The following is a 14,354-nucleotide window of genomic DNA, read 5'->3' on the forward strand; positions in this document are numbered from 1 at the left end:
ATGCCTCTAATACAAATCTGCCAATATAAATCTCAGAGTTCAATGCTACAGAAGACACTTGTATCTCTTACTGAACGGCCATGCCTCTCTTGCCAGATGGCCGTGGCCATGGAATCTTGTGAAACCAGCCAAGAAATTCAGAGATAAGTTTTGTGCTAAGTTGCGATAGTCTTCTTCAACCTAGGCTCTCCCTTCTGAATTTCCATTTACCATCTTTACCCTTGTTTGATCATAATGAACATGGTGCTGCTTTGTTCTTTCCAAAAGTGGGGCACAACTAAACAGAATATGGATGTTTTGTAGAATATACAAGCTATGGCTGACATGCCCTCTTAGATATGTGATTCTCAATCTTTCTTTTTGCATCTACACATGTGCAACAGACTCCTGACAATGCCATCTCATTACCCACCATAAATCAGCATGAGGGTCAAGGGAAGAGGAAGCACAACATATTTGCCTACAGGAGCACATCAGAGTCCCTGAGCACCATGCGAAGAGCCCTTTGTGGTTCTAACGCATCTCCATCCCTGCTTTTGGTCATCTAACTATGCCCGGTATAGTGACTTACACATAGTCATGGCTTAAAAAATTATACCTGAAGATGATTGAAAATAATATAAAGTTAGGAATGCAAACTTAGGCATTAACATTTGGAAGAGACCCTAGAAATGAATGGCTCGGAGGTTTAAGCTTTCTTTGCCTTTAGGTGGGGTCATGTTCGCTTCTTGTTCTAGCCAGTGAGAAGTGAACAGAAATGCTGTGTGACAATTCCTAGAAATCTCTTTAAATGGAAAAGGTAGGCCTCTCTTGTTCCCTTCCTTCATCCTGCTGCCTGGAACTCACCGAAGATGGTTAGGGCTTTATCAACTATCTTGGAACAAGAAAATGAAAGTCCTAGTTCAGAGAGTGGGAAACAAAGTTGGAAGAATCCAAGTCTCTGGTGACTTTGTGAAGTTGCCCTACACCCCTAGGCTGCTTCCCTTCCAGTCCTCTTTTTTTGTGGAAGAATAAACGCTTGGGTGTTCAAACCACCATGTTGGGGTCTCTCGTACTATCCACCAAACACAGTTCTTCACTGAAATAGAATCATAAAATGATCCATACAAGGTCATAGATCAGGGAAGGGATGAAGGTCATCAAATGAGCCCAGGCCTGGAGGTCAGAAAGACTCTTTCTGCTCTTTGCTATGATAGTTGTGTCTTTAGCTTGCTTCATGAATTTAAGTAACCCACTTAACCTCTATTTACTCAAGTTTCCTCATTTAAAAAAAATAGAACTTCCTCCCACAGAGCTATGATGTCTGAATGACATACACATGGGAAAGTCCTTTGAGCTGGTGAAACCATTCATCTTTATTTATAGTTAGTTGTAGTAGTGATGCTCTATGGAACAATCCTTCCATTATCCCATTTCCTGCCAAATGGGTTCAATTCTAGACTCCCATGTCCTGGGCAGTGGTGTTGACATTAAAATGAAACCAGGGTGGTTAACAGAGCTAGAATTGTTGAACTGGAGAACAGAAGTTGGGAGAGAAACAGGCATTTAAAAAGTCTTCAAATAGAGAGGGAGTTGCAAAGAATGATCGGCTGTTTTCTATAACCCCAAGGATAGCCTGTGATTAGGAGAATAAGAATTTCCTAGTTGGGTACTGTTTTGGAGCTGGTTCCCTAGAAGCAGATATTGGTATTCTTATGTGAGAGATTTCAGGATAAGGATGTAAGGAAGTTAGGGAAGCAGGTAAGAGCCAGGGAAAAAGACAAAAATGTAGGCTCAGAGCAAGTCTAGCCTCAGCCCGACCCCAGAGGAAACTCTGGAGCCTGAATAGCACCAAGGAATCATGCCACTTCAAGGCAAGGGGACCAGGCTTGTATACCCTAGTATCAGTTGGTCACTGGTGCAGACCACTCCCAAGAGGGAGGAGGGAGCATAATCTCCCAAGCATCTCTCAATGAGGAGGCCCCACTGGCCAGGGACAATTCTTGAGAAACGGTGCAGCTGACATTGGATAGTGCCAAGACTTAATAGCAGCTGAAGGATGGGTGTACTGGCCCAAAGAACGGGAGCTGGTGGTGCACCCCAGGGTCTCCTATAGGAACAGAACACTGAAACACTAGAGTGGGTTATGGAGGAAGCATCTGACTATTTCTCTAGAGACACTTAAAAATAGAACCAACTCACCTGTCTGGCAGAGTCACAATAAATGGGTTTGCCATGAAGAGATGGGTGGATGAGACACCTTCACAGTAGATTATAGAGGGCTGCATGTCTGTTTTCTGCATCCTGAGAATTCAACTGCAAACCTTGGAGAAACGAGAATGGGTGGGACTCAAGAGCTCCATCCGGTGAGTGGCCACAAACAGAGGAGAGAGATGAGCCAGGGATACATTTTCTCCTAATTCCTTCTTCTTACCCCTGTAATCATTGCCTGCTGTCACAGGCAGTTTGGAATGACCATTAACACAGCAAGCTCTATAGTCAACCCCCTCTTGGTTCAGCTCTTGGGCTAGTTAATTAAGTTTCCTAAGCCTGAGTTTCTCCATCTGTAAATAGGGACAGTTCTTGTGGCAGAGGCAGCTGACTGGTGCCAATTCACAGGGGAAGCCCATGGCTGCCCCATCAGTAGGAAAATACATTTCCGGTCCCCTTACAGCCACATGTGTCTTATGCTCGCCAGTGGAATGTGAGTGGGAGCGATTGTCTCTCGTCAGAGCGGTTAAAAAGTAGACGGCTCCCCCACCAACTCTTTTTCCAACCAACAGCTGAAAGGAGAGAATTCTGAAGCCCTTAGAGGAGGGCCGAGGCTTAGGTGGAAGGAACCTCAACTCCTACACTATACAGAAGGCTGCCTGCCCAGGATTACTCAGAAGAGACTGAAGCAAGGGAGAAATCAACTTTTTGTTACGTTAAAGCACAGTGATTGAGATATCTGTAAAGAATTTTAGGCCCCTCAATAATCACCATCCTCTTCTCTCATAAAGTACCCAAAAATGAACATAGAGTCTGGGTAAGGTCAACATGCTGATGTTTCTCAATATTTGGTTAAAGAGTATGCAAATGGGGCTGAAAGACAAAGCCCATAGCCACTGTTAAAATCTGATATACAGAAACTCTGGGTCACTGTTGCTTAGCAACCTGGCAGATAATCAGCACTTACAATCGTTAGTTATGAGTATTAACGGAGAAGGGATGTAATTTTTTATGGAAACAATAAAAAAAAAGAAATAGTTAATTGAATGCTTATTGTGTACTAAACAGTGTACTAAGAACTTCGTTATGTCACTCATTTGATTCTAACCATAAACCAATTGAGGTATGGATATTATTATCTCCATTTTATGGACAAGAAAGCTGAGGTTCAAAAGATTAAGTAATTTGCTGAGTTAGTAAGGGGCAAAACTGGATTTGAATCCAGGTCTGTTCAGCCCCAAGGCCTGTGTCCCTTCCTCTCTGCTACATAACTGGTTCCAAGGCTGCCCCTCAAAGCCCAAGCAAGGGCTCCAATCACTGAAGATAATCTAATCACTAAAAAGCCATAGCCAGATCCCTACCCCTTGGTAGATTTTTTTTTTTATCTCCCTAAAGTCAAAAGGCCATCCAAGATGGAAAGGTTGTTCTAAGCCATAATTTTATAGGTCATCTTACTGTGACATTTTCCAATCTTGTCTTGATTTCAACCCCTCCCCATAAATCAGCACATCATGGAAGAAGAAGAACCAGAAAGCTTATAAGGGGCTGAGCTAGGAGGGATAAGTGATTTTTGCACCAAGTTTAAAGATGCTGTCCTCAGAGGTCCCCTCTGACTTCCCCTGTGAGCCCTTGGCTTCTGTGATTTTCACCATCACCCTTCAGAGCTGAGGTTTCTGGCTGCCAGACATCTCTACACAGGAGGGTGACCCAGATAGGCCCTTGGGCCAGCCCCATAAACCAGATGGAGACAATGTTCCATGTCACCCTGGCAAAGGTAAAGACCTTCGTAGATCATGAGTATACCTGACACAAGGTGGCCCAGTGTGACAGACGGGGAAGACAGGGCTGGACCACTGCTGACAGTATGTGATGGGGGGTTTGGAGTTGGGGGTAGGGGCCTAAAGCACTGTCTCTTCCTAAAGATCGGGGGCACTGTTCTCCCCAGAGCAGACTGGACATGCCTTAGGTGCTCCACGCTTTCCTATTCCGACATTAAGCCTCCCCGGCATGCTATACACACAACTTTGTGTCAAGGATAGGTGCTGTCAATGCTAGATTCTGATCTTATTTCTTAGTAGCAACTCAAGGCAAGGGGAACAAGGAAAATGTTATTGACACTCACACTTGGCATTTCACCTCGTGGATTTCTCCACAGCACTGGGATATTTGAGGGTGTTATTGAATCACATTTCTCTTCACCTCTGGATTCTGAACCAATGGAGAAACAAAACACAAGAATCAAAGATCCCAAGAACGGCGTTCTTGCCGAGAAAGCTGGTTTGAAGACTTGGTTGGGATCCAAGGCCAAAAGAAAAGTCTTTTCTTCCCCCCAAGGATTGAAAGTATGCACCGGTCCCAGGGCGGGCAGCAGTGGGACCCTCAAACGCAGGACTCGGCAGAGCTGGGGTCGGGGTGGGGGGGGGCAGTGCGGATAATGGGTGGTGCTCAGCAAGATCCACTTCATGCACCCTCCCCACTTTCCCAAGGAAGACAAGAAAGAAGGGTCCCAGACCTTTGGGGAGGGGTCCTCTATTCTGTAGGGATCGTGAGGAGTGGGGCACACAAGCCTGCCTCCCAACAGACTGCTGAAGACAAAGAGAAAGGATCTTCTAATTTTGGAGGCGGTATAGAAACCCTGGAAGCCCCTGAGAATGAAAGCCAATCTGGACTTCTGAATCAACCACACCATCTCCATCTGTCAGCTGCCCCGGGTCTCCTTTTTTACACCAAGAAGCTGACTAGCTTCGTAACTCTTGGCTGAATAGCTGAGACACACAAGCGTCTACTGATCCAAATTGTCTCTGTCAGAGTCCTCCAGCCTGCGCCCAATGGCTGTTTGTCTGTGTCCCCTCTCCTGAAAGCATTATGCAGCCCTAAGTGGAGCTTGACATTTCCAAGTATTGCTTTTCCTGAATTTGCTGCATTTTCCCTTCTTGGGGTAATAGATGGGCTGCTCTGCTTTCCTTCGCTGCAGACACAGCTCTGTGGTCGCTGGAGCTCCAGAATGCATTAGCAGATTAGGCAGGGTGAAAATTACAACATCCTGGGCTCCACATGCTTTTCTGATTGGCGTGGTGTTTTCCAATCTGCTAGCATTTCACAAACAAAACATTATTTTAATTACTTTTGGCTATACTGATGGGTCATATTTTTCTCTGCCTTTTTTCCTCCTTGGTCCCAAAACCCCTATGCCTGGTCACTGCACTGTCTCCTATAATGACACACTCTAGTTACAAGGAGCACCATAGGAGGCCAAGGACAGGGCCTTTCTGGTCCCATTTCCCGGACCTCGGGATCTTAAGAAACTGTTCTGGCCTAGCATTGCCCTGTGAGGTTGTTTGGGTGCCTGAAGTGTCAAAGATATCTAAAATGGGCTTGACTCACCAGTTTAGTTGATTTGATTTTCTACCCCCCATAAATGACCTTTTACTGAAAATACTTGTGCATTTCAAACTGAACAGTTGCCCAGGCAGGGTGGAAGGTGCCAGGAGAAGCCACATAAGTGCAGGGGTTTAATGCGGTGGGTTCTGCCTTGTTGTGCAACTGCTGTCTTCTTGACAGGCCAGGCTGCTGCCGGGGAGTCAGAGAGGGCCAGATCACACAGGAGCCAACAAGAATTGTAGGCAAATATCCTTAGGCTGAATACTTGCGATGGTTATCTTGAATTTGTCTCCCTTCCAGAAACTCCACAAAACAAAGAAGGATTTTACATATATGTGATCTCTGCTTCACAGATTTTCTTTTCTTTTCTTCATTTTAATGAGGAAATGTCCTGTAAAGAGTCTCTAAAACACCCCCTTAGCCCACCCAAGTTCAGACCGTTCCCATCTCTCACCTAGATTGACTTCAGTTCTCCCCTCTTGGCTCTTGACCTCCAGCCTCCCTCCCACAGCTGCCAGCTTCAGTCTCCTAGTGCCCGGCTTTAATCATGTTTGTCTCCTGGTTGAAACTTGTCGGAGGCTCTCCTTCCTGCATGGAGTACAAGTGCCCCAGGGCTGGTCCAAGATCCCCCATGAAGCAGTGCGGACTTAACTTTCTGAGCTTCGCCTGCTCCCCAGCACTTACCCTCTGCACAGAGTTCACTCCGCATCTGTTCAATAAACACCTCTGCTGTGCCTGGACAGCCCCCAGCTCCTTCTTCTCTCAGAATCCTTCCCTCCATTCTAGGCCAGCCCTAAACGCCACCTTCTTCCAAAAACCTACCCTGTCCTTCTGGGCAGACATACTTTCTTTGGGTGTTGATGGGGAAACACCATTTTCCATTCTGTTCTCCATCCATTTGTGCACTTGTCTCAGCCTTCTCTTTGAGGGCAGTTTCTCTGTTTATCTTGTATTCCCCTCAGCCCCGAGCACAGTGTCTTACACTTAGTAATGGCTCAATAAATAGTAATTGGATAGACTTGGAGTTGGAGTAGTTACTTTAGTAATCACGTGCACTGATCCACTATCTACGCAAATATTTTGTACCCTACGTTCAGAAACGATATCCATTTAAAATGGCATCAAGGTGGGAAGCTTCTGCTCTTCAGTTTTTATTTTTTATTATTTTTTAATGTTTATTTATTTTTGAGAGAGACAGAGACAGAGACAGAGTGCAAACAGGGGAGGGGCAGAGAGAGAGGGAGACACAGAATCCGAAGCAGGCTCCAGGCTCTGAGCTGTCAGCACAGAGCCCGACACGGGGGTCAAACTCACCAACTGTGAGATCATGACCTGACCCGAAGTCGGACGCTTCACCCACTGAGCCCCCCAGGTGCCCCAAGCCCTTCAATTTTTAGAACAGCTTCTGTTTCTTTCATCAGATTTTAGGAGGCATAGGGACATGTGGGGGCTGGGGGGTGGGGTGGGGAACAGAGCCTAGCAACTTAGTGGGAATTTCAAGGGCTCTGAAGTTAGGTTTGAATCCTTGTTCCATCGTTGGCCACTCGTGTGACCTTGAGGAAGTTCCTCATCTCTTTGAACCTCGGTTTCTCACCTCTAAATGGAGACAAAACTACCTATTTGATGTTTATTTGTAAGAATATTAAATTAGAAAGTTTCTATGAAGTACTCATTCAGTGCCCAGTGTATAGCAGGTATAAATCATAATTCTCATAATCATCCTTATCCTAGCAGAAAATAAATTTCTATAATCATCCTACACTACTCATATTTTACTCCAGAATCAATCGCTGAATCTTTTAACGGGTATATATCGGGTACCTAGATACTTACCCAGCATGCTACTGACTGTGGGGGCGAGTAGAGATGGAGATCCAGAAATCACATATGACAAGACTGTGATCTGTTTGAATGGACAGTATCGGCATAAGAAGGTTTATTGACCTGTGGAATCAACAGGTTTTCAAACGCACATTCAAACGTAAAGGAGATTTACTTAAACCGAGGTGAGATGCGATATAATGTGACAATGAGAAGCCCCTGGGGTTCACTCCCTGCTGTCCTGACGATGTCCGCAGACTGGAGCATTTCTGTTGCCCTGGGGCTGCATGGGCCCCGCCCTCTGCAGGTGCCTAGCCCTTCACACCCCCCAACTCCTGGCTTGGAAGTACCCCGTGCTTGGCTTAGTGCTCTTCTGTCATCACCTTGAAACTCTTCATGCTGTTGTAGCAGGCTGCACATCTGCATGTTGTGCTGGGCCCCACAACTTACGTAGCCAGTCCTGCTTATAGGAATTGAGGGGTTATGCTGACTTCATTTTCTGCACATCATGTGCTCATAAATATTTCTGAAATGAGTGAATTTCACTTCCACAGTCGTATGGGTGACCAATGCTCATACGTCTGCTTTTACCTAAAGTTTTACACTTGGAACACACAAAGTTAGGTACATCCGTGCCTCAGACTTTGAATTTTGTCAATAGGACATTTACAATCTACAAAACCTCCACGCAGAAGAAGCAAAGAGAGAGGCCAGAAGCTGGGTGACTTCTCCACCTCGGTGGTTAACACCTGAGCTCTTTTTATACATGTGGTATACATCCCATCACACTCCAACACACACACACACACACACACACACACACACACACACACACACCACTCACGTGCATACACACGTCTTTTCCTGAGATTGTTTTGGGACCAACTGTCACTCTGAAGTAAACAAATTTATAGCACATATTTAGAAAGCAATTCAAGTACAATCTATGAAATCTGTTGGAATAATAGACAAGTAAAAGATATATTTGAAAAGACATGCTGACATACATTTCTTTGTTGTGGCAAAATACACATAACACAAATTTACCACGTTAGCCATTTTAAAGCTACGGCTTAGTGGCGTCAGGTACATTCGCACCGTTATGCTACCAGCGCCATCATCCATCTCCAGGCCTTTCCACCACCCCCAACTCAACATCCAACAATAACCTCCTATTCCCCGCTGCCCCCCAGCCCCCAGTAACCACTGTCTACTTCCTGCCTCTACGAGTCTGACCACTCTGAGTACCTCGCATAAGTAGAATTGTGCAATATTTGTCCTCCTGTATCCATCTTGCTTTACCTAGCATGTCTTTGAAGTTTACCCATGTAGTAACACGTGTCAAAATTTCATTCTTTCTTTAAAATTTTTTATATGTTGATTTATCTTTGGGGAGGGGTGCAGAGAGAGAGGGAGAGAGAATTTGAAGCAGGCTCCAGGCCCTGAGCTGTCAGCACAGAGCTGGACGCGGGGCTCGAACTCACAACCCGTGAGATCATGCCCTGAGCCGAAGTCGGAGGCTTAACCGACTGAGCCACCCCGATGCCCCCAAATTTCATTCGCTTTAAAGGCTGAGTAATATTCCACTGGCAGTACATACCACATTTTCTTTATCCATTCATCTCTCAATGGACATTTGGGTTGTTTCAGGTATATTTTTTAAAAGAAAAAGTCATAATATTCCCTGAGAGTTTTTAAATTTTACAACACGCAACATGAAGTTTTGATGATGGTGGTGGCCAATTTGTCTCAGCACCAGTGAGCTAGCAGCCCTTCTTTCCCACACAGCCTGGGAGATCTTCTGTGATCACAAAGAGAAAGAAAGCTACCAGAAAGAAAGAGGAAAAGGTAACCTCTCTGGAGATAAACTTTTGGTCAAACCTGGGTTTATCAGCATTGTCTCAGAATGTCCATCAAATACGTACACTCCCAGCAGGAACACGAGCCTTAATAAAAGGACACAAATGCATTCACCAATGACATTCATCAATGTCAGAGTGACAGTCTTATACACTGGAGGTCATTTCCACATAACCCAAATGAGTCCCACCCAAATCATAGAATTAAGTTTGCCTTGAAGCTGACTCGGGCAAGTGAGATATGGAGCCTCTCTCTCATCTAGGAAAATTGTTTTTTCATACCCAGAGCTTGTGGTATGTGTGGGATGGGGTACAGATTGCAAGAGTCGATGTAAATACTCACATCTGTGGCTTATCTGTTATGGAACATGCCAACCTTGTTACCCTATTAGATTTACCCAAGTCAATAAAAGGCCTCAACAAACCAAACAACAACCCAAACATTGAATAACAGTGTGTGCTGGAGTGTGGTGATAGCTCTCCTTTTCTATTTCCCTTCATTTGTCACATATCCATAGAGCACCTACTATACATGTGCCAGGAACTGTAGAAGTGAGCAAGATGGGGAAGGAGGTTGTACATGTATGAACAGTAAGCAAGCAAATAAACAGGATGACTTCAGAGCGTGTCATTCCTACTAGGGACCTACTTGGGGACATGTGACAAGGAGTGGCTATGGGAAAGGAGAGTCACTGTTGACCAGGGCATCAGGGAAGGCTGTCCTTAAGAGGAGAGCCTGGAGCTGAGACCCAAGGCTAATAGGAGTAAGCCATAGAAGGAGCTGCAGGGAAGGCTTTCCAGGCAGAGGAAATTGCAAATGGTAAGGTCTACATCTAGAAAGAGTTCGGTGTGTTCGAGGAGTGGAAAGAAGGCAGACAACCATGGCAGGACATGATGGTGGAGGAAGGAGGACCGTGCAGGCTCAGGGAAGGATTCCGACCAATTAAGGGAAGCTGGAGGTAGATGATGAGCAGGAAAATGACCGGAATTACTTATTTAAAGGAGTGCTCATGTTGTAGCTGCCGGGTTGAGGAGGCAGCATGTGAGTCTCTGCTGTCCCCTTTCTTTCTTCTGGGAAGATCACAGGTTGCAGAAAGTTCAGCCTCGCCTCACCTTCACTCAGCAGGACCTCTGTCAAAGTCTCAAGCCAGATGCTCTGTCTACTGTAGCACGAGCCCCTCTGGAGGTGGCAGCCTGGGGGGACATCTGGATGCCTTTATCAGGAGCTGCCCTGACTCATTGTTGGGTCTTTTGTCTTGAGTATTCTGTTGCTTCACACTTGCCTTGGATAAAAATGGGGAGGAAGTTTTTTTGTCTCCGAAAGAGCTCCTGAGGGAAATGACATGAAGGCCAGAGACTAGAAGTGCTCAGAGGGAAAATCTTGGCTGGTGGCCCTTTCTAGATGAGTGCACACCCTGCACCAAGGATCAAGCAAAGGCAGAGGGTCATTTCCCAGACTCCTGGCCTGCAGTAGGCAATGATACGTTGGGGTGAGGGTAGAGTCGGCTGGGAGGGTGAAGCTTCATTACTTCCTTTTTGAAAACTGCCCCTCCCTATTCCATGTTTTCAATAGATGACATTCATATCCAAGGATCAGAAGAGAAATCCAATTTGGAAGTAGAGAATGAGAACTCTGGGGGTGGTACCTGAAGTCACAAAAGGGAATGAAGAATCTCGGGGCATGTATGTGGAATAACAAGGGAAGACCAAAACCTGATCTCTAGAGACATCAACATTTCATAATGAGCAGAGTAAGAAGAAACACAGAAAAGGGGAAGAGAGGGCCAGGGGAATAGGCAATGACCAAGGAGAGTGACAGTCTTTCAAGGAAGGGTGTGGCCAACAGTGCGAACCAGAAATCCAGGAGCCCCACTGCAAACGTGGCTGGTGGTTCAACCATTGGCTGGTACTCACTGTTACCCAGGCAACGGCATCCTGTTCTTTGAATAGATCTTGCTTTGTGTGTGGAGGTAAGGGGGTGGGGAGGAGGGAGAGGGAGATGTCAGAGGTATACGACACAGAACTGGCAAAGCTTTTCCAATGAAGATTGACCTCAGCAAAGTTCTGTAGAAATGGGCCAGTTGCCAAGATATTGCAGAAGAAAATATTCCAGACAGAGGAGGTGGAAAGGGAGCATCCTGGCAACTGCCAGCCACCTAGTATGCCTGGACTGTGGGGTGCGTGTGGGAAAGTCACGAGAGATAAGGCTACAGAAGCCACCAGGGTGAGATGACAACAGGACTTCCAGTCTTATTAAAGAGTTTACATTTTCTTTCAAGGCAATAGGGATCCACCAAGACATTTTAAGCAGAGGGCTGTTATGATTAATTTTACATCTTGGACCGATCACCCTGGCAACAGAGAGAGGCTGTTGCATTCATTCAAGGTGAAAAATTACAAAAGCCCGTGGCGGTGAGGGTGCATTTGTGATATATTGGGGAAGATTTGCCAGGGCATTTTATACTTACTGGCAAAATTAGACACTGATACCCTAAGTCAGGCTCAGTGACAAAGACTGCTAGTAACAGAATTTCCAGTAATTAGCTGGGCACGTGGCTCACCAAAATAAAAACTGCATCTCCCACCTTCCTTGTAACTTTAGGGGCCATGTGACTAAGTTCTTTCCAATAACTTAGAAGTACATGAGTCTTAATCTGGGAACCTTCTCTGTACATTACCCACTACCCACCCTTTGCCCCTCTTCATTATCCTTTCCTCCTTCCTACTGAAAGTGATGACTGGAACTGGGGCAACCATCTTGGACCTTGAAAGGACCATAACCTTCAGAATAGAGGTCAAACATAGCAGAGAAACAAGACAGAAGGAGTCTCTGGGTCCTGGAGAGCTGCTTGGAGCAGAGCAGCCCTATCAACCTGGGAGCACCTACCTGGAGCACCTACCTTTCATGGTAGAGATAAACTTTTTTTTAAATCTCATTTAAGACACTGTTATATTAGACCTATTTTAACTAATAAAGCTCTCATTTTTAGCTGTTCATAAAATCCCAAATTCTGGGAGCCATTATTCTATACCACCTCTCACCTTTTAGCATATTCCCCCTTTTGTCTTCTAGTGTCTTGTCTTTTTTTTAAGTTTATTTATTTATTTATTGAGTGGGGGAAGGGGAAGAAAGAGAGAAAGTCCCTAGCAGGCTTCCCTCTGCCAGCACAGAGCCTGGTGTGGGGCTTGGTCCCACAAATCGTGAGATCATGACCCAAGCCGAAACCAAGAGTCAGGCACTCAACTGACTAAACCACCCAGGAGCCCCTCTAGTGTCTTTTTTTGATCCTTGGCATTGAACACACAGGCCCATACCTAGTAGGTGCTCAATAAACACTGAAAAGGAGGAGGAAGAGGAGGAGGAGGAGGAGGAGGATTCCTATCCAGAACTGTCTTCTTGTTTTCAGACCTTGTTAATCATCAGATCAGAAGAAATTTGCAATGTAAATTTCATCACACAAAATAGTTAATGCCTTGCCAAGCTACACCCTTCTCAGGAGTGTAAATGAGGAGGGAGGAGACTCCAGAAAGACTCTGACTCTGTTTACCTCACGTGGGGACATGCAGCCTTGAAAACACTGACTCATCTGCTCCTGGGGCTTCCTGATTTGTAAGAGTTTGCAGCAGGAAAAGGAGGGAAGACAGCATCAGGGTAAACATGGAAAATACCTGTGGCTCAGATTCAGGAGAGGACTTCGGCTGACTCCACCTTCTCCCCAGAGCCTGTGCTGCTTCTTTGCGGTAAATATCTCAGTTATAACGAATTAATGTTTCCTACACTTATTTGTTCAATATGTCTCCTCTACCAGAGCCCTAGTTCCACCAAACTCAAGAACCAACCCTGCCTTCTTCACCCTGGTACCTGAAGCACAGAGGTGCTCAATAAAATACAGGTTGAGAAGGGGTGCCTGGGTGGCTCAGTCGGTTAAGCGTCATGAACTCACAGTTCGTGAGTCCAAGCCCCGCTTCCGGTCTGGTGCTGACAGCTCAGAGCCTGGTACCTGCTTTGGATTCTGTGTCTCCCTCTCTTTCTGCCCCTCCCCCACTTGTGCGCGCGCTCTCTCTCAAAAATAAAAATTTAAAAAGAAAAAAAACTAAAAAAAATACTGGTTAAAAATAAATGAATCAACCTTTTCAGGCAGAGAGGAAAGAGATTAACAAACAATCAGTCAAGCTGTACATGGGGAAAAAAACCCTTTGCAAGTTTGAAAGGAAATTACTGTATTGGTAGATAATTCTATGGATGAGCCCAGGTAGGAGTCTGGATCCGGAGCCAACTTCTTTAGTTCAATTCCCATCCACCCAAGTAACCTCTCTTACCCAGTGCTCGAGGAAATGCGAATGATTTTCAATATTCACTTAAAATCAAAGTGAACAGTAAGTCAACTGGGAGCAAGGGAACAGGCCAATCAAAGGCTGTGCCCAAGGTCAGACAGAAATGAGTTTGAAATTATCGCCTGGGCCTGGGGTTGGGGGCCTGCCTGGACGAGGCAGGGCCCAGGGCTGAGGTGGGTGGGGAGAAGAGCGGGTCTGCCCCGAGGGGAGCGGGTACGGGGGGAGGGCGCCCCCTGCCGGGGGTGAAGGAAAAGGCATCCGCACGCGCGGCGAGGCGATTCCCCCCTCGGTCCCGAACCTCGGGAGTAAACGCCAACTTCTTCCAGCGAGAAAAGGTAGAGGGGACGAAAAACCGACTCAAACTCCTGCCGAAGAGACGTTCTTCACAAGCCTTTTTCGATCCTCCCCCTTACAGCCCCAAACTTCCCCCGCCTCAAGGGGAAGGACTGCGATTCATTGCAGATACTGATCGCCCGGGTCCCAGGAAGCTGGATGCTCCCCACTTCCCATCCCTCGAATCCAAAGAAAGAAGAGATCGCTTGGGACGATCCGCAACGGCAGGTCTTAACGGACCCGCAGGACCCTCGTTTGACCACGACACCTTCCCCTTCCTGAGTTCCTAAGTGCAGGAGCAGGATTCCTTGGGCTGGGTCTCCGTGTAGGAAGAGGGACTGAGTGCGGCCTGAGCGCCTGGCTCTGGTCCTGGGGGCACACGGTGGGGCAGCCCCGGGATCGCCCAGGACACCCTTGAGGCTGAGAGTCGGGACC

The 14,354-nt window shown here is 46.3% G+C and overlaps 2 long non-coding RNA genes across 4 annotated transcripts; one reads left to right on the top strand and one right to left on the bottom strand.

Annotated features, from left to right (window-relative positions):
- Positions 1-1,359: 1,359 nt before the first annotated feature.
- Positions 1,360-13,191, bottom strand: LOC122240135. 3 transcript variants are annotated; one of them, XR_006219479.1, is made up of 5 exons: positions 12,921-13,191; positions 7,405-7,474; positions 4,313-4,398; positions 2,182-2,303; positions 1,360-1,512 (listed from the first exon to the last, which is right to left on the bottom strand). It is a non-coding gene; the product is annotated as an uncharacterized LOC122240135 (long non-coding RNA). The 3 variants fall into 3 exon arrangements; XR_006219477.1 differs by lacking the exon at positions 4,313-4,398; XR_006219478.1 differs by lacking the exon at positions 4,313-4,398 and having other exon boundaries at positions 7,405-7,515.
- LOC122240136 lies at positions 10,733-12,989 on the top strand. The gene is made up of 3 exons (XR_006219480.1): positions 10,733-11,002; positions 11,984-12,159; positions 12,659-12,989. It is a non-coding gene; the product is annotated as an uncharacterized LOC122240136 (long non-coding RNA).
- Positions 13,192-14,354: the final 1,163 nt, after the last annotated feature.

Source organism: Panthera tigris, chromosome B4 (genome assembly GCF_018350195.1).
Source record: "Panthera tigris isolate Pti1 chromosome B4, P.tigris_Pti1_mat1.1, whole genome shotgun sequence".
In the NCBI taxonomy this organism is placed as follows: Eukaryota; Metazoa; Chordata; class Mammalia; order Carnivora; family Felidae; genus Panthera; species Panthera tigris.